The sequence below is a fragment of the Phascolarctos cinereus genome, unplaced genomic scaffold (genome assembly GCF_003287225.1).
Source record: "Phascolarctos cinereus isolate Bilbo 61053 unplaced genomic scaffold, phaCin_HiC Scaffold_2;HRSCAF=192, whole genome shotgun sequence".
NCBI lineage: Eukaryota > Metazoa > Chordata > Mammalia > Diprotodontia > Phascolarctidae > Phascolarctos > Phascolarctos cinereus.
This window is the reverse complement of record NW_027555625.1, coordinates 358615798-358641809: the sequence shown is the minus strand read 5'-3', so window position 1 is coordinate 358641809 and position 26012 is coordinate 358615798. Positions and strand designations below refer to the sequence as shown.

General features: G+C 39.9%; 1 long non-coding RNA gene across 1 annotated transcript in view; it reads left to right on the top strand.

Moving 5' to 3' along the window:
• LOC110222384 (uncharacterized) overlaps positions 1-26012 on the top strand; it is a 226037-nt gene that overhangs the window by 103265 nt on the left and 96760 nt on the right. The gene's annotated exons all lie outside the window — the stretch shown is intronic.

Below are 26012 nucleotides of genomic sequence, written 5' to 3'. Positions count from 1 at the left end.
CTGCCTTTAGAAACATTAGAGTATGCCTTGGCATACCTGGTACACTCTGTACAGAGATCCATGGCCTAGACCACAGTATATGGAGTAACTTCCAGGTCTTTGGAAAGGTGCTCAACTCCCAAAGAACTCTTCCCTAATTGCTTCTCTGTGGGTTGAAATTCCAGTAACTAAGGGACAAATCTTTCATTCCACAGAGATCAGGGCTACGCTGCAGTTGCCCCTTGAGAATGAAATGGGGGTGGAGGTACAGCAGAATGAATCCTGGGCTGGGAACCAGGAAACTTGGGTCTAGTCACTTCTTTATGGGCTTGTGTTTCCTTCTCTGTAAAATGAAGTTAGTCCTGCCTCCCTTGTGGGGCTGTTCTCAAGGATAAATGGGATAATGGATGGGAAAGCACTTTGGAAGCTATTAAACCCCATGTACATGTGAGGGAGTGTTGTTAGCTGATAGTACTTTGCTAAGAGAAGTCATTCTTTGATCTAATGTAGGTCCACTTGAAGTATTTTGATTCTTTTCCTTCTGTGAAATCCACAGGCAAAAGACACATCTGGATGCAGATTCTATACACAAATGAATAGTGCCGTTTTGCCACCACAAGGTTCCAGAATTCTATCTATGGGAGCTGCCTATGAGATCTCTCTCACTCTCTCCCCATGGATGTTGTGAGGAGAGTCGGGTGTGGTACACACTGAATGTTGGACCTGCAATCAGGTGACTTGGATTCAAATCGGAGCTCCTGCCCTTACCAATAATCATATGATCTAAGGCAAAACACTCTGCCTCGTACCCCTTTTGAAATCATGATGCCTGCCCAGTGAGGTTTAGAGGAAAGAGCATTCAAAGTAAATCATTTGGCTAAAGATTTGATGATTTGGCACGGGTAAAGGGCCAGACCCATGATTTCATCTGTGTGGATAACTACCAGCAGCTCATCGGTAACTTGTAATCTTAGAGAATTAACTGGAGCACTGAGAGGTTATTGTTTCCAGGGTCACAAGTTGGTAGATGCCAAAGATAAGAGTAAAACCTATGTCTTTCTGACTCCAAAGTTGACCTTTCTTTATCTATTATGATACATGTTTTGATGATAGAGCAGCAGCATATCATTTTGAAGTTACATAGTTCACTAAGCATTTTGTTGGTATTACCTTATTTGATCCTAGCAAGAAGCCTGTGAAACAGATAGTGCAGCTATAATTAGGCCTGTTTTAGAAATGAGGAAACTAAGGCTCTTTCCTAGTTCTCCTACCTCTGTGGCCACTCCTCAGTCTCCTTTTCTGGATCTTGCTCCAGGTCTAGCCTGCTAACCACGGACATCCCACCAAGGTTCTGTGCTTACCCTCTTCTCTTCTCATTCTGTTTCACTTGGTGATTGCATCAGTTCCCATGGATTTAATTATTATCTCTCTGCAAATTATTCTCATATCTACTTAGCCAGCCCCAACCTCTTTTCTGACCTCTACCATTTCATCTCCAACTGCCAATCAGACAACTTGAATTACATGTCTCATGGAAATATTAAATTTGAAATGTCCAAAACTGAACTCATTGCCTTTCAACCCTAAATCCTCCTCTCCCAAATTTTCCTTTTCGCCATCCTCTCAGTAAATCATCAAAACCTAGGTATCCTCCCTGGCTCCTCATATGTCCTAACCCCTATATCCAATTAACTGCAAAGTGTTATTGATTCTGCCTTTATAACATCTCTCATATCTGCCCTTTTCTCTCCTCTAACACTGTTACTACTCTAGTGTGTGCTATTGCAATAGCCTGCAAAATCATTTCCTGCCTCAAATCTTTCCCCACTCCAGTCCATCTCCATTTAGCTGCCTAAATGATTTCCCTGCAGCACAGGTCCGACCATGTCACCTCTCTATTCAATAAAAGAAAAGCTGAGACTAGAACCTAGATTTCTAGACGCGGAATCATAGATTTTAGAGTTGGAAGAGATCTTAGTAGTTACCCAATCTGGCCTCCTTATTTTACAAAAGAAACTAAAGCCCAGAGAGTGACTTGACCAAGGTCAACTATGTAAAAAAAATGGTGGATCCAGGACTCAAACCCATGTCTCCAGACCCCAAGTTTACTGCTTGATCTTATTCTCTTTTCCCTCTATGGACCTTCATCTTTGAACATAAACATTTGCCTTGGTAAATGTTGCATCAGTGGGTTTCAAATGTGTCTCACTTACAGAAATGCCTTCTTCCAATTTACATACCACCATGGCAAGGAGGAAAATGTCTCTGTCCCTTTGGGGAGGGTGACTTCTACAGAAACACTCATTAGTGGTAGAAATGTTTATACTCCATGGTTCTCCAAAATAGTCCAAGTATCCACCCAACACACAAAGAACCCTGAAGTTTAATTTACACCTCAGTGAGTCACTGGAAGCAAATATGGGCTCCTTGGAGTCTAAACACTGCCTTTCGAACCTGAACAATACTAGCCTATTATTTCATACACCATATTTAATAACAGGGGGATGGAATTTTGTGCCTGAAGAAATGCATTCTTGTCTAAGACTTCACTTTGGGCCATGTGAATAGATAGCTCTATGGTGCTCTAAGGCAATCGTAGGGTCAGAGATTTAGAGCTGGAAAGGACATTTGAGGTCATCTAGTTCAACTGCCTCATTTTACAGATGGGGAAGCTAAAACACAGAACAGGGAACTGATTTGCCCAATGTCACCCATGTAATAAGTGGCAGAGCTAAGATTCAAACCCAGGTTGTCTGACACAAAATGTAGTGATCTTTCCCCTATACCTCACTAGATGGCACAGTGGATAGAGCATTGGGCTTGGTGTCAGGAAGACCTGAGTTCAAGTCTAGCCTCAGATACTTAACTAGCCTTTTGACTTTGAGTAAATCTGTTTACCTCAGTTTCTTCAGTTGTTGAATGGGATAATAACAGAACCTCCCTCCCAGGGTTGTTATGAGGATCAAATGAGATAAGAATTGTAAAGCACTTAGCATAGTGCCTGGCACATAGTAAGTACTATATAAATGTTAGTTATTATCATTATTTAGATAACAGACTACACAGAAGTTCTGGAGACCACTGAAGCCTGAGCCAGAGTGTATGGAGGAGGATATGGGGGGAAAAAGAAACAAGATGAAGAAACTCTGTACAAATCCTGGTTGTTGTTTTCTACTGGCTCTCAAGTCATTCTTCTTTTTAAATCAGAGGTGTTCTGGTAAATGTTTAACAACCTGGTTTCTGAGGGAAAAAAATGTACGTACAACACACTCAAGTTTAATCTGAATTGTTAATATCTGTTAACTTTTTCTCCATCAATTTCTTAACTCCAGACAAACAACAAAACAATAAATTGTACCCTGATTTGTAGCATTTGCTGATTTCTGAGGTGTAAATGCTCACCCTGAACATTTTACAATTGGCTCTTACAAATTGGTTTGAGCTTGTTCCATCACACCCCTGCGCCTTCTTCCTCAACCAGGCTCATAATTTCTCCTTCACCCCAACCTCTGGTCTCATATTTAGGGACTTCAATATACATATTGATGTTTCCTCAAGCAACCTATCTTCCCAGTCCACCAACCTTCTCCACTCCTTTGATCTGCCCCATGATTATGCATTCATATTCTTGACCACCTGAAACCTTCTATGATCCAAAACTCTGAAATTCCCCTCTGAAGCCATAGCCTCTTATTCTTCCATCTTTTCTTCTACTTCATGTCCCTTGAAATGATTTCTTTTCTTCTTCATTATCTCTAGTCACCCTCCTTTATCCCTGAATCCCTTACCCCCTTGTCCAATCACCAGTCATTTTTTTCTAAATCCCAACACTGAGTTACCCCCATCATCCACCTTTCTCTGCTTCTGCTCATATGCAATTGAACACCTCTAGAAGAAATCACACAACCATGATAACTGGGATTTATTTAGCTTTTTTATTTACATTGTTTGAAGGTTTGCATAGTACCTCACAAATGTTTTCCTTTATATAATTTTTTGTCATCACAACAACCCCATCTCACAGTTGAGGAAACAAGATGCAGAGGTTAAGTGCCCAGGTCATAAAGCTAATAAGTGTCTGAGATAGGATTTGAACCCAGGACTTTCTAACTCCACGCCTAGCACTCAGTTCCTTCTTATGGGTCAGAGTCCCATCCAGAAGAACAAATCTCCTTGTTGGTTCTTCCACTTTTTGAAAGATTAAATTACCATTCAGGTGGGCATCAACCTACCTTGTGCCTCTTCTTTGAGCAGAGGTAGACAGACAAACAGACAGAGCTTCAACAGGTTATCTGGATAACTGAAGTCCTACTAGTTGCTGTTATATCACGTCCCATGCCAACCATAGGTGTTGGTCTAAGTGTGTTTGAACATGCTTGAGTTCAATGAACGTCTATGATACCAGGCTTGTGATGTTTCCTTTGCATGTTTATGAATGGACAGATGAGGTCATACACTTCTTGCTGCCTCCTTTCTTGAATTTTATCTCCTTTGCATTTCTGGGCATTTCTATAAATCTTTTCAACCACTCTGGGAGTTACTTAATGACAGTATCATTAACTCCATTTAACAGATGAGTAAACTGAGATTTGGGGTTATGAAATGCCTTGCCTAAGGTCAAACAGCTAGCTTCTTGAAGGCAAGTACCCTGACCTATTCAACTTTATATTCCTACTGTGCCTGATACAGACCCTAGTATGTAATAGGTAGTCAAGAAATGTTTTTTAGGTGGCTGAATGAATGAACTAATCATGTTTTTCTACTGAGATTTTAGCATCAAATCTGTGCTTCTTTCTGAGAAGAATAAGCTTTTTGAAGCAGAGACTGTTTCTTTTTTATCTTGGTACTCCTAGCACCTATCACCATTGACTATCACGTGGTAAACATTTAAGAAATGTTGTTGAGTTGAACTGAAATTGAATTCTCTGGCTTTTCATAACCACGTCCACCCTACCCTGCCTAATCTCTGAAGAATCCCACAACCCAATGCATTCCATCCATAGCTCTGCCTGATGCTGTCCCTCCTTCAAGGCCTGCTCAGGTGCTGCCTCCTTCACTAAAACTTCTCTAGTCTCCATCCTATCCATCCCAGAAGGGAGGGGTGGAGAATGAAATGTCTTCATCCTCAAATGTCTTTATTTTTAAAATGTTTTATTGATACTTTTTTTTGGAGGCAATTAGGGTTAAGTGACTTGCCTAGGATCATACAACTAGTAAGTGTCTGAGGCCAGATTTGCACTCAAGTCCTCCTGACTTTAGGGCCAGTGCTCTATCCACTGCATCATTTAACTGCCCCCTATTGATACTTTTCAAAACATCATTATCACTTACCAATAATCCTACCACCACCATAACCAAAGAGAGTCCTCCCTTGTAACAAAGTACAGTTAAAACAAATCAGCACGTTCGCTATATCTGGGCAATGCCATTCTGTACCACCACTGTGCCAAGAATCAGAAGGCATGCTATGCCATCAATCCTAAGAAGTCATTCCATCGAGCTCTGGATTCTTTTCATGTTGTTTAAACCAGCAGTTCCCAAACTTTTTGGTCTCAAGACCCTTTTCAACTCTTAAAAATGATTGAGGGCCTCCCCAAAAAAAGCTTTTGCTTACATGGGTTATATCTATCAATATTTGTTGTATTAAAAATTAAATCAATATTATTATGAAAATAGTTTTGACCTTGAAGACCACTGGAAATGATCTTAAGGATCCCTAGGGGTTCCTAGACCACACTTAGAGAAGTAGTGCTTTAGATTATTCTGGTCATCATGTAAATTATTCTCACAGTATTTCTTACTTCACTTCATGTCTATTCATAAAGATCTGATCAAATTTCTTGGAATCCTTCATATGGGTCTTTTTTATGGCACATAATAATATCTCATTGCATTTATTTAATATTATTTGTTCAATCCTTCCCCCGTTGGTAAACATCCACTTTCTTTCAAGGACTTCAATATTTAAGAAGTGTTATCATAAATTTTTTTTTGCATATATGAGGTTTTTAAAAACACCTTTGGAGTTTATGGCTAGTGGTGGTACCACTAGGTCCTCAAATTTCTTTTAGTTAGCTAGTTTTAGTTTTCAACATTCACTTCCATAAGATTTTGAGTTCTAAATTTTCTCCCTCTTCCTTCCCTCTCACCTCCCCAAGATGATGTGCAATCTGACACAGGCACTACATACATATTCACATTAAACATATTTTTACATTAGTCATGTTGTAAAGAAGAATTAAAACCAATGGGAAGAACCACAAGAAAGAAGAAACAAAAGAGAGAGAGAAAAAGAGAGAGAGAGAGCACACAAATAGTATGCTTCGATCTGCATTCAGACTCCATAGTTCTTTTTCTGAATGTGGTTACCATTTTCTATCATGAATGTTTAGGAGCTGTCTTAGATCCTTGCATTGCTGAGAAGAGCTAAGTCTATCACAATGTTGCTGCTATTGTGTACAATGTTCACCTGGCTCTGCTCACTTCATTCAGCATCAGTTCATGTAAGTCTTTCCAGGTTTTTCTGAAATCTGCCTGTTCATCATTTCTTATGGAACAATAGTCTCGGATTTCCTAATACAATTTGTATAGAGCTCTCCTTCATCCCATCACACTCTAAATTATACTTATTGTATTCTCTTCTCCTCCTTCATGAATTGCAAGCTTCTAGGAAACATGGAATGTTTCATTTCCCATCTTTGTATGATGAGTGTTGAGCACAGAACCTGACACTTAATAGGTTCTTAACAAATTGTTTGTTAACTTGAATTACTTTGAATTGAATTAGGTATAACATACTTTTCCAAATTTTCCCTCAGCCAAAGAAACCCTAGCCATCAGCCACAGTCATTGCCAAACTTTTACGCAGAGAGTAACAGCTTTCATTTCTCCAAGTCTATGAGTTCAAAAGAGAGAAAATAGGGCAAAGGTTCAGAAAGTACCAAAGTTGGGCTCAACTCTTCCATAAACTCAATTCATAGATTTTGGGGGCTGAATGTGGGGAAGGAGAAGAAACATGGAACAGGGATAAGATCATAAAATATAGAAGTTGAAAGACTCTTAGAGATCACCTAGTTCATCTCATTCATGGGAACTAAGACTTAGGGAAACTAATTTGCCTAAGATCATACAGATAGTAAGAAGCAAGATGAGGATTTGAACTCAAGCATGGTCCTTTGAGTTGAAAGCTACTGTCCTCTCCATTGTGTAATTCTATGTGACATTACCTGTCACTTAAATTCTTCAAACCTCCAATCCCACATCTATAAAATTTCATGGCTGTAGGATAACTCCTTGCCTGTGACTTCAGGAGTAGGAAACCAATCTGACCCACCTAAGAAGGCCCCTCTGATCCCTGTAAGACATCTAAGTTGCCCTGACCCTGCAGCTACATAAAGTGAAGATTCTCAGGAATCTCAGAGAGAGATTGGTGTGACTGTGAACAAAATCCTGAGAGCATCTTTTCACCAGATGATCATGGATGCCCTCTTCCTGCCATGACTTCAAGCTCCTTCTCAAAGGTTTCTGGTAACATCCTGGTCTTCCTTTTCCTTATTTGGAGATGTTAGTGCCTGTCCTAGTTTTGGAGGTACAAGCTGCTGCCTCAGTCTAGGGGGTAGACGGTGTTCTGCTTCCCTTCCATTGTTGCCCCTACCTCAGCCTCCGTGTTTGTTTTGATGTTTCCATTTAAACCACATGGCCTTACCTTGAAACAGACCAAATAAAAGGACATATTGCTTTCTGAAATGACTAGTTCAGTCTGGTTCTTCTGAGAAGCCCCTTTAGTCCCAGCAGTGGACCATAACAACTTGGAAGTTCTAAAGTATCATAGCAGTTATTATTGTCCACTGATCCATGTAAAAACCCAGCTGTAAACCAACACCAACATTCCCCACTTGATGTCCCCTCCCCCATCACTTGGCCTTCTGTTTGTAAGGGACAGTAAGACATTTAGTAGGATGTGGTTATTCCTCAAATCCCAAGTGGGACAAGAAATAAGGGGAAGAAATGAGTGAGCCTTCTCCATCCTCAAGAAGGGTCAGAAAGACCCAGGGAAAAGGCAGGAGAGGCAAGGACAGCTATAAACCAAAGCCGCATGGTGCTGAAGCCACCCATCTTCTTTTGTGGGTGTGCCAGCTGCTGCCAACACTTGAGTAGTTGTGTGCACAACTCATTTTGCTGGCAATAGACCCTTTGCTCTCTCTTTCGTGGGCACACAGGAACATTTGTACACATCAAACAGCTTCCAATGGGGTGGGTCCTTGGAGTCACATTCAGATTACCACAGGGGAGGGTAAGTCCTGAGTGTAAAATGGGATACTGGACACAGAGGATAGGACAGTACGGTATGTTTCTATTATTTCAAATTTCCTGTTCTGCAAAGTGGTGATTTTATGTCCTTGTTTATGAAAAGGATTAGAACAGGAGGTGGGGCTGGTAAAAACTATGTGTCTTCCCCTTGCCTGGTATTGTCTGGAAAACATCCTGACAGAAACATTGCTCACGTGGACCAGTTCCCCCCTCCCCCCACTACTACCAAAGATACAACACTGGATACCTAGGTGAATCATACATCCGTAGAAGGTCAGATCTGTGAGAGGCTTTAGAATCTTAGAACACAGAAGGAGCTGGAGCGGTCCTTACCCATCCAGCTCCTTCATTTTACAGAGAAAGAAACTACAGCCAAAAAAGAGGTCTTTACCTCACATCACATCATTCTGAGAGTCAAGGGAAGAACCAGGACTTAACTTGAAGACTCGGGACTTCTGTTCTTTCTACTGTATCATGAACCCATCAGTCTTGCTGTGAACATGCAAGAACTGGATTTAGATGGAGACATGAAGCAGGAAGCTACTGAGATGGAGATGAATGAACAATCTGAGGTGTGAATATTTGTACAACCTACCTCAAAGGTTGATTAGGAGGAAAGTATTTTACATGCCTTAAAACCCATAGAAATGGGAATTATTTATATTATTATGTGATAGGCAAATTTTAGGCATGGAAAGAGCACTGGGTTTGAAGTCAGAGGACCTGTGCAATGCAAGGAAAGTCACTTCCCATCTCTGAGTTCTTCCAGTTTGAATTCCAACCATTTCTCTCTGATTGATTTGCTGTCACATTCACCACAGCAGCCATTCCAAACCTTCTCCTCTCCTCACTGCTCTTCCCTTTTCTCAACCAGTAAGCTCCTCTGCCGAGGAGCTCACTTCATATTTCACCAAAACAATTGAAGACATTCAGTAGTGCTCCCTCTTCTCCTCTTTTCCTCATCTCACATGCCTGTGACATCTCTACCCACCCAAGTCTCTGATGATGAGGTAGCTCTTCTGCTTGTCTTTACAGGCATCCTTGATCCTATCCCTTCCCATCTTCTTCAGCAGATTACTCCATCATTCTTCTCTCTCCTCTCTCTCTGTCTCTCTCTCTCTCATCTTCAATCTTTCCTATATACTCATTCCTTCCTTAATGCCTAAAAATACCTCCAAGTTTTCCCCATCTTTAAAAAAAAATCCCTCTCTAGTTCTTGCCATGACTATTATCTATTGTCCTACATCTTTCCTCCCATTCTTTGCTAAACTCCTTGAAAAATCCATCTACAGTTGATGCCTCCACTATCTCCCCTGTCACTCTCTTCTAATCCCTCTGTAGTCCATTTTCTGATCTCACCATTCAACCGAAAATGCTCTCTCCAACATTACCAATAATGTCTTAATTGCCAGATCTAATGGCCTCTTCTCAGTCCTCATCCTTCTTGTCCCTGTAGCATTTGACACTGTTGATCACCTCATCCTGGACACTGCTCTCTCTCAATTCTCCTCTTATCTGTCTGACTGCATCTTCCCAATGCCTTCTGCTAGGTTTTCATCTATATCATTCCCATTACCCACTGGTGTCCCCTAGGACTCAATCCTGGTCTCTCTTCTATTTTATCTCTGTAGTCTCTCACTCATTGATCTCATCGGTTCCCATGGGTTCAGTTATTATCTCAATAGAGATGATGCCCTTGTCTGTATACTCTTCCCCATCACCAACTTCCTTTTGGACATCTCAAACTAGATATCCTGTAGGATCCTCAAATTCAATACACCCAAAAAGAACTTATTATCTTTCCCCAAAACCCTTCTTCTGAACTTCTCTATTACCACCATCCTACTCACCCAGGTTTGCAACTTTGACATTATCCTCAACTCTTCCATTTTGTGTTTTCTTTCTCAACATCATCTCCCATGTATGGCTCTTTTACTCCACTTACCTGGTCACACCAAGCTAATTCATCCTCATACTATTACACTAGCTGTTCCCCATACTTGGAAGGCTCCCCACTCTCTCAAACCTCCCACTCCTATAATCTCTGACTTCCTTTAAAACCACCTCCTCCAGAGGTCTTACTTAGTTCTCTCCACAACTCCCTGCCAGCTCCTGATTCCATCTTCTGTAAGGTTATCTTCCAACCACTTTGTCTTTTTATTATGTTCTGATTTATGTATGTCGTCCATTACATTAGAACAATCTCCATGAAGGCGGCATCCATTTTTGCTTTTTCTTTGTATCCCCAGCACTGAGCCTGGTGCTTGGCACAAAGTGAGTATTTCATAAATGCTTTTTGATTTGGTTGGCTGGTTGTTTGAGCCTAAAAACTCAACCTCTCAGGACCTCAGTTTCTTGATCTGGAAAAGGAAAGGATTAGACTAGGTGACCTCTGAGGCCCTTTCATCTCCAAAGCCTATAAATAAGTATTGCTTGAGTCTTTTAATAGCACTCTCTAACTGCCATTAAGTGTGCCTTTGTCTCATCTTATAGGATCTGCCCATGAAAAGGGGAGACTACTTACAAGAGAAAATATGGGGCAGATGGGGTGCTCCACAAGTACCAGCCCCAGGAATTTATTTCAACAAATATTCATCCAGAATGCCTGCCACGTACAGGGCTCTATGTTAGGTGCTGAGGATAAATCCAAAAATGAAAAAAAAAAAAACCCAACTTTGTCTCTATCCTTAAAGGCAGGAAAGAGAAATAAGAGCCCTCTTTTTGCTCTCCTCAAGATTATAGTCTAAGACAAGGGTGGGGAACCTTGGGCCTTGAGGTCACATGTAGCCCTCTTGGTCCTTGGGAGCGGCCTTTTGACTGAGTCCCAAGTTTTACAGAACAAATCTTTTTATTGAGGGGATTTGTTCTGTGAAGTTTGGATTCAGTCTAAGGGCCCCCCTTGAAAACCTAGAGGGCCGCATGTGACCTCAGGACTACAGGTTCCCCTCCTCTGGCTAAGAGGATAACTATGAAACAAGTTAGAATATGGTTAAGTGCCTAGGAAAAGGCACAATAGAGTGGCCTCAGAACTGGGAAAAGCTAAAGCAACATGGAGGTAAACACAGGCTGGGCCTTGAAGGATGAGAAGGATTTCAACAGGAAGAAGCATGAGGGAGTATTATTCCTGTCTGGGAGTCAATATACACAAAGACATAGAGTTGGAAGTTGAACATGAAGGGGTGTAGTTTCCACTACATTGGCTAATAGAAGAGCAGCTCCATCAATTATCCTACCTTAAAAGTAATTGCCTTGTTAGCCAAGAACACTTTTTGATTGAGCCAGACAATCTGAACCTGGTATGAACTGGGCCTGTACACCTCCTTGAATCAATCAAAACTTTTCTGTGAAAGACTGAATTTATGTAACTGAAGAAGCTGTCTCAGAAGGGGGTGAGCTGGGGGGAGATCTGGGGGGCCTAGTCTGTAAGTAGAGGTTGGAACAAGCCTAGCATTGCAAGAATACCTCTGAGGAGCGAAGGGAGGACTGAGTTGTGGCAGATTAGGGAGACAGCAAGGAGACCTACTGACTCGACAGGAATCTCCAAGCAGAAAGCCCAGGCTGAGAAAAGTCCCAAGCAGAACTTAGCCCATTCCCCAACTTCCCTTCCTAATACCTATCTATCCACAGATACTAAGCTATAATCTGGGGTGGGGGAGGGGGGGTTACCTAAATGTGTACAGTAAACTGATTTTTGTTTGAACCTGAAAAAGACCAGGGGTTAACTAGAGATAGATATAAATGTCAAGTGAGGCAGAGAAGCTGACAATGGCGTCAGTAGGAGAAGAAGGAGGGAGAGGGAGAAGAGAGAGAAGAAGGAAGAAGGCAGAGAATAGATGTAAGAAAGGTTGTGGAGGTAGAATCAATAGATTTGGCAACTGATTGTGGGAGACAGCATGACAGGTTGCTCATGGCTACCTCTCCATTTAGATACAAAGAAGTGAGCTAGTAAAATGATAATGAGGAACTAGAAAGACTAGGCCAAAGGCCATTTACATTCCATTGAATACCTGGATTTTTTCTTTTTTTGGCTGTAGGAGGCAAGAGGAAGATCAAAAAAAAATGACAGCTGTAAATCAGGGAATTCCAGGGAAAGGGAGAACTCTTCAGCTCCTATCTTGCCTCTATTTCCTCTGTCAAAAAGAATTCTATTTAGATTGGGACTGCTTATAACAAAAGTAGTTAAAAGAGAATTGAAACTTTAACTAAATGAGAACAGGGTAAGAGAGAACCTAGCTGACCTCAATGAGTACAAGTCATCAGGCCCCTGGGAAACAATATCCCTGGGTAATAAAAGAGCTGACAAAGGTGATTACTGAGCTGTTGTCAACGATCTTTGAAAAATTGTGGACAACAGGAGATATGCTTCAGAACTGGAAAAGAGCAAATATTATCTCAGTTTTCAAAAAGAGGCTGGATTCCTTGAAGTAAAGACCAGTGTGCTTGACTTAGATTCCTGGGGAAAAAATCTAGAAGGTGTGGTTTGTGAGCTTTTAGAAAGATTATGTTAGATTGGTTTAGGTAGATTAGGTCCATCAAGAATAGGTCAGGATTTGTGATTATTTCTTCATTAAGTGTTCACTAGAATTCTCTCATGAATCCATGCAGTCCTGGTGGGTTTTTATGTGACCCTTCATAAATGTCCCATGTCATTCATTTTTTTCCTGATATTAGTTTATTTAGATTACCTATTGGGGTTTTTTTGCCAATTTTATATTTTCATATTTTAAGTATTCATCTATTTATGTTACTTTCTCAGGTTTGTTGGCACTATAATTATATGTAGTATTTCCTAACAATTTGCTTTTATCTCTTCACTATTCATTATGATTTCTCCCCCTTTTTATTTTCGGAATTTGGTTTTCCATATTTTGGTCGTTTCCATTTTGGTCATCTCAAGGTTTAAAAAATATTTTTTGGAACTAAAGATAACTGTCTACCCATTTCTTTCAATGAGACAAATTTGGCCCATATTCTAAATCAAGGAATGGTAAGGCAGACAACAGACTAATATTATTAATGAGCACGTCAAGGATTTGTGATTTCTTCAGTGTGTGGAAACTCTCTTGACCAACACAAAAGAAGACCATTTATAAGTTAGTAGCTAAGACCTCAGTTATTGCTTAAGGTGCCGAGAGATTAAATGACTTACCCAGAGTCATAAAGTTAATAAATATCAGAGGTGATATTCTAACACAAGTCTTCTTGACTCTTACTCCAATATTCTTTCTCCTCAGATATGTTTTTCATTCTTAATTGAATATCAATGCAAAAGTATAAAAAATACAGCAATATATAAAAAAATTTCTTCAGTATGATCAAGTAGAATTTGTAGCAAGAAGGCAAAGAGAGTTTACTATGCATAATACAATTTCATAATAATCATACGAAAACTACTAAATCAATAGATGCTCTGGATGCCTTGTTGTTAAAATACAACACCAATTTATGCTGGGGTTTTACTTTTAACCACTAAGAAAGTATAGAAATGGAAGCAATTTTTTTCTTTACATGACATCACTTATTTAGAATACAGCAATAAAAGGTCATTATTTTAATAAATGGGCATTTTATTTACTCATATGAGGTGATATCTGTAAAGAGCTTAGCACAGTGCCTAGCACACAGTTAATGCTTAATAAATGCCTGTCACCTCTCTTCCTCCTCATCCAGGCCCCACTCAAAGAAGGGGAACCCACTAACCAGTGAAACAATCACAATCCATTCTTCTTTTGCATAGTTCCAATGGTAAGCAAAGTTTTTCTCATCCTAGGCCTAACTTTGCTTCTTTGCAGCTTTAATCTACGGCTTCTGGCTTGGCTTGCTGAAGCCAAACAAAACAAACCTAATCTCTTCTCCCCTGAAAGCCCTTCAAAAACATGAGGAGAGCTATCCTATCCATCCCCCCCCCCCCCACACACACCCTTCCACCTTCTCACCCCACAACCCACAACCCCAAGGCTTTTTTTGTTCATTCCTACTTCCTTCAACCTTTCCCTGTATATTTCTTCAAGTGGCCGTTTACCATCCTGGTCACCTTTTTTGTAGTCCTCCAATTTATCGCTGTCTTTTCTAAATTGTGGTATCCAGAACTGAACATAGTACTCTAGATGTAGGCCAACCATAATAGACTTTCCTACACCTGATTCCTCTCATAACACAGCCTGAGGCTGCCTTTGCTTTTTGTCTTGAGTCTTCTGCTGTGCTTTCCACCCATGCTATAGACTTAGGCAGCCCATTCAATTTGATTGGGATCATAAGAAAATAGACTTAGGACTTGAAGAGGCATTAGAAATTATTGTGTCCAAGTCTTTCATTTTACATTACAAAGACCACTGAGACCCAGAGAGGGTAAGGAACAAGTCACAAAGGATTGGATGGTGCAATTATCCACTAAGACTTTTGGGACATCCTGTATGGAAGTACCACAGGTTCTGGGTTCACTGTCTCAACCTGCACCACATTACCTCCTATTGCTCCTCTCAGAGTTCTAGGAGCAGCTCTGAGGAGATAGGGGTTTTCTGTGATACTACCTCTCCCAAGTTCCCACTGGGTGTGAGCCTCCATGGGTATTCAGCTAATATCAATTAGCCGGTTACACTTAATTAGCATTTAGAAATGGCTATTTCCTAAGGAAATATAGTAAGAACAGTGAAGTACAAAGCTTTTCTCTTGTCCTATAAATTTCCAGTTTGCTATAATGGATCACTCGGAGGCTTAGTGTTCAGATAAACAATTCCTTTAACGAAAACATCCAATAACCCTCAGGGAAAAGGAGATGGCTAAAAACAGGTCAGGAAACTAAAAACAGTCAGCAAAGAGGTTCCCTGAGGTCTCTGGAACTCTCCAATCAAAGTCCTAAGACTGTTTTTATATTCTCCTTACTCAAGGGTTCAAAGCTAAGTCCCAAATCAATCTACTGTTGGGGCAAAGTTAATTCAAACTGCTCCAGGTCTGCTATACAGATTCATCACTCACAACAGCCTTAGTTGGTGTTTTGATTTTGTGTATGGGGGGGGGAGGAGAGGAGAATAACTCAAGCCGTCCCAATTCCACCAGTATCCTAGCCCACAACACACTCCGGGAGGAGGTACTCTGCCATAAATCCAAAGAGAATCCAGGAGAAAGTGGACTTAAACCAGGGGTAAAATTGGGGTTTCATTTACTGTTTTGTTGATTGTCTAAGATTAAGAAAGTGATGGAGAAAATGTTAATTATGCTGATTACACTTAAAATTGTATTCTGTATGTATATATATATATATATATATTATATATTTTTTTTAACTAGAGAGCCAGTTGTTAAACATTTGCCAACATACTCTTGTTTAAAGCCTGAAGAACACATGTGGCAAAGGAATCATTCATAGTTGATAAGAGTTGATAAAAGTCCTTTTCTTCCCTAAATGGGGTCATGAGTTACCCTTAGGCAGGTGGAGATTTCTGCTCAGCGTGCCCAAGTTGTTCTCAACTCCCAATGCAAGTGATGTCATTAGCCACTGCTGTTCTGGGGACACAGCCAGGACACTCATGGGAAGTCCAAAATCTTCCAACTATTGGAAGTTCACAAGGCCATCCTATGGTCAAGGGATGGGGAGAGAGACAAAGGTTCTTTTTTTTACCCCTACCCCACCCACCAAGCAATTGTTTCTCAGGGATTTAGCTGGAACTACTTTAACCACTATGCTGAACTACCACTGGAATGTCTAGTTCTCCAACTGGCTTGCTAGTTTATCCCAGCACCCAAGGAATAAGTGAATCTCTTCAACCAATCCCACTATACTTCCTGGGTAGCATCATTTCATTCCATTCAATGGCTTTCACTTTTTCAAAATTGGTCAATAACTTTCGGAACCCAGTTTAATGCCTTTGATTGATTGGTTGACTCAATATAAATATTCTTGCTTGATTAAAGGTATCAGTATGGAGCATCTTGTCAGTTATTTTAAGTGGTGTGGGGTAATTGATTGATTCATTCTGTTGACCTCTACTCATGCATAAAAAATGGAAGAAAAAAACCCTTTTGTTCAATGAAAAGGAATCCAATGAGAATGAGGCAAATCAAAAATTTAAAAAAAAATTTTGCATCAAATATTTCTGCTATACGGTTGATATCCAAAATATATAAGAAATTGACTCAAATTGATAGTAGAAGTCACTCTGTAATAAACAATTATTCATAGGATATGAGCAGGCAGTTTTTGAAAGAAGGAACACAAATTACTGATAACGAACTGAAAAATATTCAAACTGTCTGATAATCTGAGAAATTAAATTTAAAATAATATAAAATTAAAATTCCCAGAACATCTATCATATTGGCAAAAATAACAAATTCACTGTTTGCGCAACTATGGTAAAGCAAGCATGCTGTTTTAGTACTGGTGGAGTTGCAGATTGTTCCAGCCTGCAGGGAAAATAATAAGAGAGAGGGAGAATGTCAGCCCAGCATAATGAATAGGTAACTGGAGTTGGAATCAAAAGAACCTGAGTTCAAATTCCCCCAGTTCCTCCTTATCTGTTTTTTTTTCCCTTCAGTGCTCCAGCCACTTGATTGAATGCCTGTGATTTCAAAAACAAAACATCACAATCTTATACCTCACCCCTTGTTCTTTTAGCTTTCATTGGTAGGAGTCTCCTTTGGAGGCTTGGGTTTGGTTTAGGGAATTATGGATATTGTTGCCCCTGGCCACCACTGTTATGCTGCTGTTCCTTGTGATGGGGGAAGGCATCACCACCTCACCATTCTCTATGTGTTCTCTCCCCTCCTTTTTTTGCAAAAAGTTTTTCTTTCAAGTATAAATTAAATTTAATATGGTAGTTCCTACATTGCACTGCTTGTCTATGTCCTCTTCTGAACTCCCTTCTGTTTCATTCTATGTATTTTAAAAATATTTCATTGACACTTTTTTTCCTTTTTTAAAAATTTCTGTCACCTCTCTACATACAATTTTCCTCTCTCCCTCAAAAATTAAGCACTCCTCCGTAGCAAAAGTATACTCAATCCAAACAAATCTGTACATTGGCTATGCCTGAAAATGTATATCGCCACCTGTACTCCATAACCTCCATCAAGAGATGGGAAGTATGCTTTATCAAGAGTCTTCTGGAGTCATTGTTGGTCATTGCATTAATCAGAGTTCTTAAGTTTTTTCAAAGTTGTTTTCCTTTATAATATAGTGGCCATTAAATAAATTATTTTGTTTCTCCTTACCGCAGTCTACATCAGTTCAGATAAGTCTTCCTAAGTTTCTCTGAAACCATCCCTTTCATCATTTCTTTTGGCACAATAATATTCCATTGTGTTCATATACCACGATTTGTTGGGCTAGTCCCCAATTAATGGGGATCCTCATTGAGAGATTCTCAAAAATTCTCTTGTGGAGAAAAAACTCTGGCTTCTAGTTCTGAGCTCCATTAGCTTCCTCTCTTCTCACTCTGGGAAGAAATACAGCTCCTGGAGTGTTTCATTAAAAATTCGGGGCCCCTCAGTCCAAGCCTTACCAAAAGAACTGTAACACTATGAATATAAAATTACACACAATGACAGTAACAACAATGTGTAGTTTTTTTGATCCAGTGATCTCATCATTGGAATTCTACCTCAAGAAGGTTATTTACAGGGGGAAAAAAAAAAGACTTACCTGTATAAAGATATTTCCAGCAGCACTATCTGTAATAGAAAAAAAAATTGTTGTTAAATGATATTCAGTGATTGGATAATGACTAAACAAATCATTATATATGAATATAAAGCAGTATTATTGTGACATAAGAAATGATGAATGTGAAGAATTCAAAAAGATATGAAAAGATTCATATGAGGTGATACTAAATGAAGAAAGTAGAACTAAGAGAACAATATACACCAATGGCTATATACAATCAGATCCCTGCTGGTGCATGTTGACTTAAAAAAAACACAAATTAATGTTATCTATATTGTATTGTAGTTTTCTTTATTTTCTTAAACATTTCCCAGTTACATTTTAATCTGGTTCAGTCTGCACTTCCTCATCTTGCCTGCCAGAAGCAGCCTGCAGGCTGTTTGACACCACAACTTTGTAGGTAAAAACAACTAACAATATATGTTAAATATGCAAGAGGGGAAAGTCCAAAGGATCACAAGACAAAGCTGATGGGAGGACCACTGTACTAACGTTTACATGCACATCTTTGGGACTGCAAACTAAATAAGTTTCCAGCTCCTGTAGGATCATTTACAATCCTTTGGGTTTCATTTCATCTTAGGACCTTGCTTTCCTTATTTTCTTTCCTTACTATCTTGTTTGTCATTCACTAGAATGACTTCAGGGTGGGGATGTGTTCTACCACAGCAACTCTCAAAGAACATCTACTGGGTCTGCATGGTACATTAGAAAAAAGCAGTAGCATGGAAATAAGAGGACTTGGGTTCAAGTTCTGCCACCTACTATCTGTGCAATTTGGGGCAAGTCACTTAATGTCTGAAGGTCTCAGTTTCCTAATTTATGAAATGAAGAGGCTGAATTAGATGGCTTTTCAGGTTTACTAAATTTACTAAACTAATTTACTAAATATATGATCTTGGAAACAGAAAGTTGTTTAAGGGAGATTTGTAGTTCAATGGGAAGAAAAGTAGCTCTGGATTCTGGGAACCTGGGGAAAGTAACTTGTCCTCTGACAAATAGTGACTTTCTGACCTTGGGCAAGACACTTTACCTCAGCTTCTTCAGTTATAGAATGAAAAAATTGGTCCTTGCAGCACCAGATCTAGGCTCCTCCCCAGAAGCTCCGTACACTAATGAAATCAATGATTCAGAAGTAAAAGTCGTAGAGGACTTGTGATCTGTGTTACTGGAAGGAGCACCTACACCAATGAAGACATCCTTGGAGTTCTGAAGGATAAGCTTGTTTATGTATTTGAACAGTTATACTTGTCGATGGAAGTTAAAGTTTATATACATGCACGCATATGTGTATATACATATACACACATGAATATATGTGTATGTGTATGCATGTATGCACACATGTGTTTGCACATACATCTATGCGCACTATTCATACACCTCTGTATATACACATGCATGTATAGATTGGCATGTGGATTTATGTACATATGTATATAAACATACATATATATGTGTAAACATATATAAACTAAGGAGAAGAAATCAGGCCAAGCTAACCTAATTTCCCTGTCTGACAAGTTTACTAGACTAGATCAAGGAAATCCTCTAGATGTTACACACTTAAACTTCAGCAGGATAGATGATATTTCGTGATATCCATGTGGACAAAAGGTAATTAAGGGTAAACTGAATTATAGCCTATTTAGATGGGTTGGAACCTGACTGAATGATCTGGCCCAAAGAATAGTGATTAATGAATCAGTGTCAACCTAGCGGGAATGTCTCAAGTGGGGTGTTCCAGGAGCCAGCACTAGATCTCTTTTCAAATCCTGACTCTGACACTTAAGATGACTATTATGACTACTGGCTAATACTTATGTAGCACTTTGAGTTTTCAAAGCACTTTACATGCGTTTTCATTTAATCCTCATGATAATTTTGTTAGGTGCATAATATAGAAGCTAAGAGGTTAAGTGACTTGCCCTAAGGTCTTGGAGCTTGTAAGGGTCTGAAGCAAGATCAAAAATCAGGTTTTTTTAGATTCTTAAATCCAGTGCTCTATCCACTGCATAATGCCATGCCTACTAACTGTGTGACCACGGGGGACAGGTCATTTCATCTCACTGAGGTTTGCTTTCCTCATCTGTCATATGGGGATAACCATCCTTGTCTACTAGCTCCCTCTCAGGAATGTTATAAGGAAAGTGTTTTTCTAGACCTTGAACTTAGGTGTGAGTTATTACTCTAAAAGTATAGATAGTTTGATTGTCAAATTTGCCGATGACGTGAAGTTGGCAGGGATCCATAACATGCTGGACAGTGGAGTGAGGCTCCAGAAAGAGTTCAACTTAATGAAACAATGATTCTAGAAGATGGACTCTAATAAGTTAAAATTGAATGGAAATTAATATAAACTCCAACTTTTAGGTTTAAAATGTAAATACTCAAGGGCAGGATGGAGAAAGGGTTAGGTAGACAACAGTTCACATGGGGAAAAAAACTTGGAGATTTTAATGGATTTTAAGGTCAACATGAGTTCAAATTGACATGGAAGCCAAAAAATTTTTTTAAACTTATTTGGTCTTATTTTTCAGTACTTCATTGTACTCATGAGACAGTGTGGTGTAGTAGAAAGAGTTTTGGACTTGGAGTCTGGGGGAAAAAAACTAGGTTTGAATCCTTCCTTGAATACTTACTAGTTATATGATCCTGGATTAGTCATTTATAAAACAATTTAATTCAACAAATATTAAGGACCTATTAAGACAAAAATTGAAAATTTTGCCCTCTAAGTGTTTATATTCTCCTGGAGTATAGAGCTAGTAAGATAGATAAGCAAATGCAAGATGACTTGTGGAGAGAGAGAGACACAGAGAGAGAGAGAACTAACAGCTAAGACTTCACCGAGAGCACCTAATCTGAACCTTGAAAGAAAAGGATTCTGAGGAGAGATAAGGAGGGAATGCATTCCAGAAATAGAGGACAAAGCCCACTCAGAGTTACAGAGGCTAGGACAAAGTGCTAAGTTCAAAACACAGAAAATAATCGGTTTGGCTAGGACAAAAGTGTGTGTGAAATAGAGAAATGTGAAATAATTCTGAATGATTTGGAGGCTGAAGACAGATTGTGAAGGACTTTAAATGTCTGACTGAGGAGTTTTATATGTTATCCTAGAAAACTGAAGTCGAGAAAGGTTTAGTAACTTGCCCAGGGTCACTCAGCTAGTGTCTGAAGCAGAATTCAAACATAGCTGTCCTATCTCTCTCTATTACACCATATTGCTTCTGACTAGACATCCAGCAGTCAAACATACCTGTGCTTTAGGAAAATTATTTGGTAGCTATGTGTTGAATGAGTTGGAGGGAGAAGGGACTGGAAGCAGGGCGTTTAATTAGGAGACTAGTGTAACTAGTACAGGACAAGTTGGTGGGGACCTGAAATAGGGCAATGGCTGTGTTGAGTCAAAAGAAGGAAATAGCTGTGAGAAATGTTATGGAGTCAGGATCAACAAGCTTTGGCAATCAATCAATCAGTAAACATTTATTAAGTCTCTTCTGTGATCTGCTAAGCACTGGGGATACAAAAAGGCAAAAAATAGACCCTGCCCTCATGGAGCTTACAGTCTAACAAAGGAGACAAGAAGCAAACAAATACATACAAAACAGGTTGTATACAGAATAAATAGGAAATAATTGACAGGAGGAAGGCACTATAATTAAGAAGGGTTTGGGAAGGCCAAACAAGAGGGGTCCATAGATGGAGTAAAGGAGGGAAAGCATTCCAGGCATGGGGTACAACCAGAGAACGCCCAGAGCAGAGACATGGAGTACCTTGTTCAAGGAACCCCCAGGAGACCAGTGCCAATTGAATGATTATTGGGGATGAGGGAGAGGCAAGAGTCAAGGAATACTATAACATTGTGACCCTGGGTCACATTCAACATTAACATTAAACATCAGTATGACCAATATGTATGACTTGCTTAGAAGCTATTTATATTTACGTAAATGAATTACAATGCATGAAATGTCATAAATTTTCCATCTTTCCCATTTGCCATCATGTTTCTTTGTCAAGTCATTCTTATTTATTTTCTTTTCAAGTGATCATGGTTATGTACTCTTTCATAAAGATGCTTCCTAATTTCTTTGTACTCCTCATACCTGCATATCTTAATTGCCTTAAAGTATTCCATAATATTTTGTGTGCCACAATTTAGTTAACCATTCTGCTACTGTTGGATGTTTAACCTGTATCTAGGTTTTTTGCAATAACAAATTGTATTATTCCCAAAATATATTTATGCCCATATATAATATTTGGACACATAGCTCTCTTTTTGAGAATCTGCAGAGAGTATGTTCCCAATAAAGTTTTTGATCTCCCTCATGAATAAGCGCACTTGTTTCTCCATAACACCACCTATATGGCATTCCATTCCATTTAATTTGTTTTGGCAATGTTTGACTGCGAGGTAGTGCCTTAAAGTTGTTTCAGTTTTCATCTCTTCTACTATTAATGATGTTGGACATTTTTAAAAATAATTATTTTGTTTTGTTTTCCTCTGTGTTTCCTCTTTTGTAAAGTATGCATGATTCCATAGCCATTAGCTATTAAAGTCTGGGAGTTGCCTTTTTAAATTTTTAATAGTAGTTCATATATTTTGGGTTTTGTTTTGGATACATTGTATATTTGATCATATTGTTCCATAAATCCATTACAGAGGATCCATTCAATGACCTGGAGAAGTAGCTCCAGTTCATTTAATATTTCATGGATGCCAGTGCAACATCAGTATGATCTCTTATCCCTTCCAGTTCACTTCATTTCCCAGTTATATATGCCCTTAATGATAACCTTGTGATTCTTCTCGTAAACGGTATGTCATTGGCCACATGCTGCAACCTGCTTACAACACCCAGGAGTTGTTCCTGGAGCGCCCTTTGGCCACCTACAATTCTGGGCCTTCTGAGATCATAGTGTCTCATGAGCTGCAGCCACATAGCACCACTGGGATGATGTCAGTCTTTTCATTTTGTTTTGTTTTGTTTAATAGCAGTTTTTGTAGCAGCTAGTACTTTCAGATCATTGAAAGCAATGTGCACTTCTCCAAATATGTCCCAACCCAATTGCCATTTCCTATTCAATTCTGAGCCCAGGTCGTTGTCCCTCTGTAGTGCCCATCCAAATATTCTGCTATGTCCATGGCAACGTGATATCCAGATTAAGGTAGGTGATAATCCTGCTGTCTTCTGTCCCCTGTTAGACTGTGAGCTCCACAAGAACAGAAACTATTTGTTCATTCTTGATTTGGGGCATTTTGGGAGTTGTTTTTTGTTTTGCCTTTCTACCCCTCAGCATTTAGCATAGTACCTGGCACATAGTAGCTGCTTAATAAATGCTTGATGACTTGACTGCCTTAATCAGACCACATTTGGCATATTGTGCTCATTTCTGGGGGCCACCTTTTAGAAAAGAGAAGAGATTACTTCACAGTTATGGGTTGTACTAGTTGACCTCTGAGATCAATGAATAAGCATTTATAAAGCCCCTACTATGTCCCAGGCACTGTGTGTATAGTACAAAAAATGAAAATAAAGCATGTCCATAGGACATGCTGAAAGAAGATGCCATTTGAAGGAACTGGGAAGGGAAGGAAGGACAGGAAGGATGCACTCACTCTCTTTGAGTATTTGAAAAGTCGTAATGTGGAAACATGTTCTCTGCATGACTCCAAGGGGCAGATCTAGCAGCGGTGGGTGGAAGTTGTACAAAGGCATATTTCAGTTGAATGGGTGGAAAAACTTCCTAACAATTAGAGCTGTCCAAAAGTGGTTGGGGGTGGGGGGAGAGGAGGGGCTGTAGTGGGCAGAGAGGAGGGAGTTCCCTATGGCTGGAGATCTTCAGGCAGAAGCTGGAGAGTCTCTTGTTGGTGATACCAGGGAGAAGATTCCAGCCTCATTACAGGTTGGACTAAGTATCCTCTGAGGTTCCTTAATTCCCTCTTGGGCTTCCCTGATTCCCTGATGCTATTATTCTAAGACTTTTAAGATGTCTTGAAACTTGGTAACTTTCCCCGTGTTTGTTATTTTATCCCCTGTCTTTTTCCCTTTAGTAACAAGCAGCAAAAAAGTCTAAGAAAACCTCAGAAAGCATGTGTGCTGCTCTATATGAAGCCAGAGAGACGGTGGTAGATCAAGAATTTCTGCAGGGGGCCCGGAAGGAAGAACCCCAATAAGGGGGGGGGGAACCAGCAAATAGTAGTGGCTAGAAGAGAGGACCATGGCCTGGCCCTGTAGATGTAAATTGGATGGTTGAAGGGGACCTCAAAAAACTGAAAACTTTACCCCAGCAAAACAAAGTCCTTGTGCCCCAGCAGAGTCCAAAGAGAGCTGAAATCAAGGTTTGGAGGAGGAACATATGCATATTACCTGGGCTTGGGCTGACCTCACACTTAGAATAAAAAAAAAACATGGAATTCCAGAATTAGAAGGGATTTTGGAATAATGGAATGGAAAGTATTAAAGTCAAGAGGGACCATAGGGACCAACCATCTCGTTACACGGATGAAGAAGCTAAGATCCAAAAGAGAAGTAACTTGCTGCGAATATTGTCAGATTCCAAGCTAGAACCCAAGCTCCCCTGGCACCTAACTGTAGGCTCTTCCCACAACATAATTTATGATGGTAATCCTCAAGCTTACAGAGGCTAGGACTTGAATTGTATGATGCCTCAAGAACCCTCCTGGCTTGGGGACTCTATGAAATAAACCCATAAGGAAGCTCCAAGTTCCTGGACTCTGAAATTTTCCATTGGAGATGGCCTTTGTTGAGCTCCTTGATTTTGCAATCACTCTTGGCCACTAACCTTCATTTCTCTGGCAATCACAAGCTTTGCTCTTACGTTATTTAGTCAATCATATCCACTCCACACACACACACACACCACACACACACACACACACACACACACACACACACACCCTTCTTAACAATTGGTCTGGAAGGAGATCTAACTTCTCACTGGTTTCAATTGTTCTCATTTATTCCCTCCCCCTTCTCCCACCCAATGCCAAATGCTGCTAGACCAGACAGCCGGGAGATAGTTCAGGCCCAAGAGAGAGAGAAACTTGCTGTCTCAGAGAATGGGCTCCAAGTGGTATATCTGCTAGCCTTCTCCATATTTTCAAGCCAATTCCCTTCAAATGATCAAATTCCTGGGACTAATCATTTTTCAGCCAGCTCTGAATGATCAAAGTTCATGTGAGGACAGAGATAAATGAACTCCACGGATAAGGTGCAGTGTTCAGAGCACTGAATTTGGGGTCAGGAAACCTGGGTTCTATCTAGTCCAGGACCTTGTCAAGACCTCAAGGTGTTGCTTTCAGTTTCTTTCTACAATGACATGGTTGGGATAAATGATCCCTAAAGTTCCTCTGGGCTCTAACATTCTATTTTCTATCGTTCTAAGGTCCCTTCCATCTCTGGCATTCCATGTTCTACAGTTCTAAATTCCCTTCTGGTTTTGACATTCTCTGATACTACGTCAAGATCTAAACCACCCAAGAGAGATGACTATCTGTTCTCATGGACCTCTAAAGGTACACCCTCCACAACTTCTAAAGAGAAGAAGTTGTATTCTGAGTCAGAATTAAGATGCCCTGATTGCCAAGAAGTTCTTCTGTGTCTCCCATGTTACTTCTACAGTAATTATACAGAAACATTATTTCATATCATTTCAATAAACACGAGAAACTAGAAGGCAGAAAGATCACTTCCAGCATCAGGGGGCAGGAAGTGAGGCAAAGGAGGAGAGATCCAGGGATATTTCATGAGGTAAGGAAGCAGCTGAGTTCAGTCTTGAAGGAAGGAGGACATTTTAACAGGTGGAGCTAGAGGCTTTGGGTTAGAGTCTATTTGGGGCATGAAGGACAATGTGAGAGCAAAGGAGCAGTGAAGGAGGAGGGCAGGATGAGAATGGGAGATGGAATACAGTCTAGTTTCTTGTCAGTCAGTCAATAAACACTTAAGTGCCTACTACTACAGGTGAGCACTAAGAATACAAAAACAAGCAAAGGAAGAGTTCCAGCTCTTGAGTAGCTCCTAATCTCATG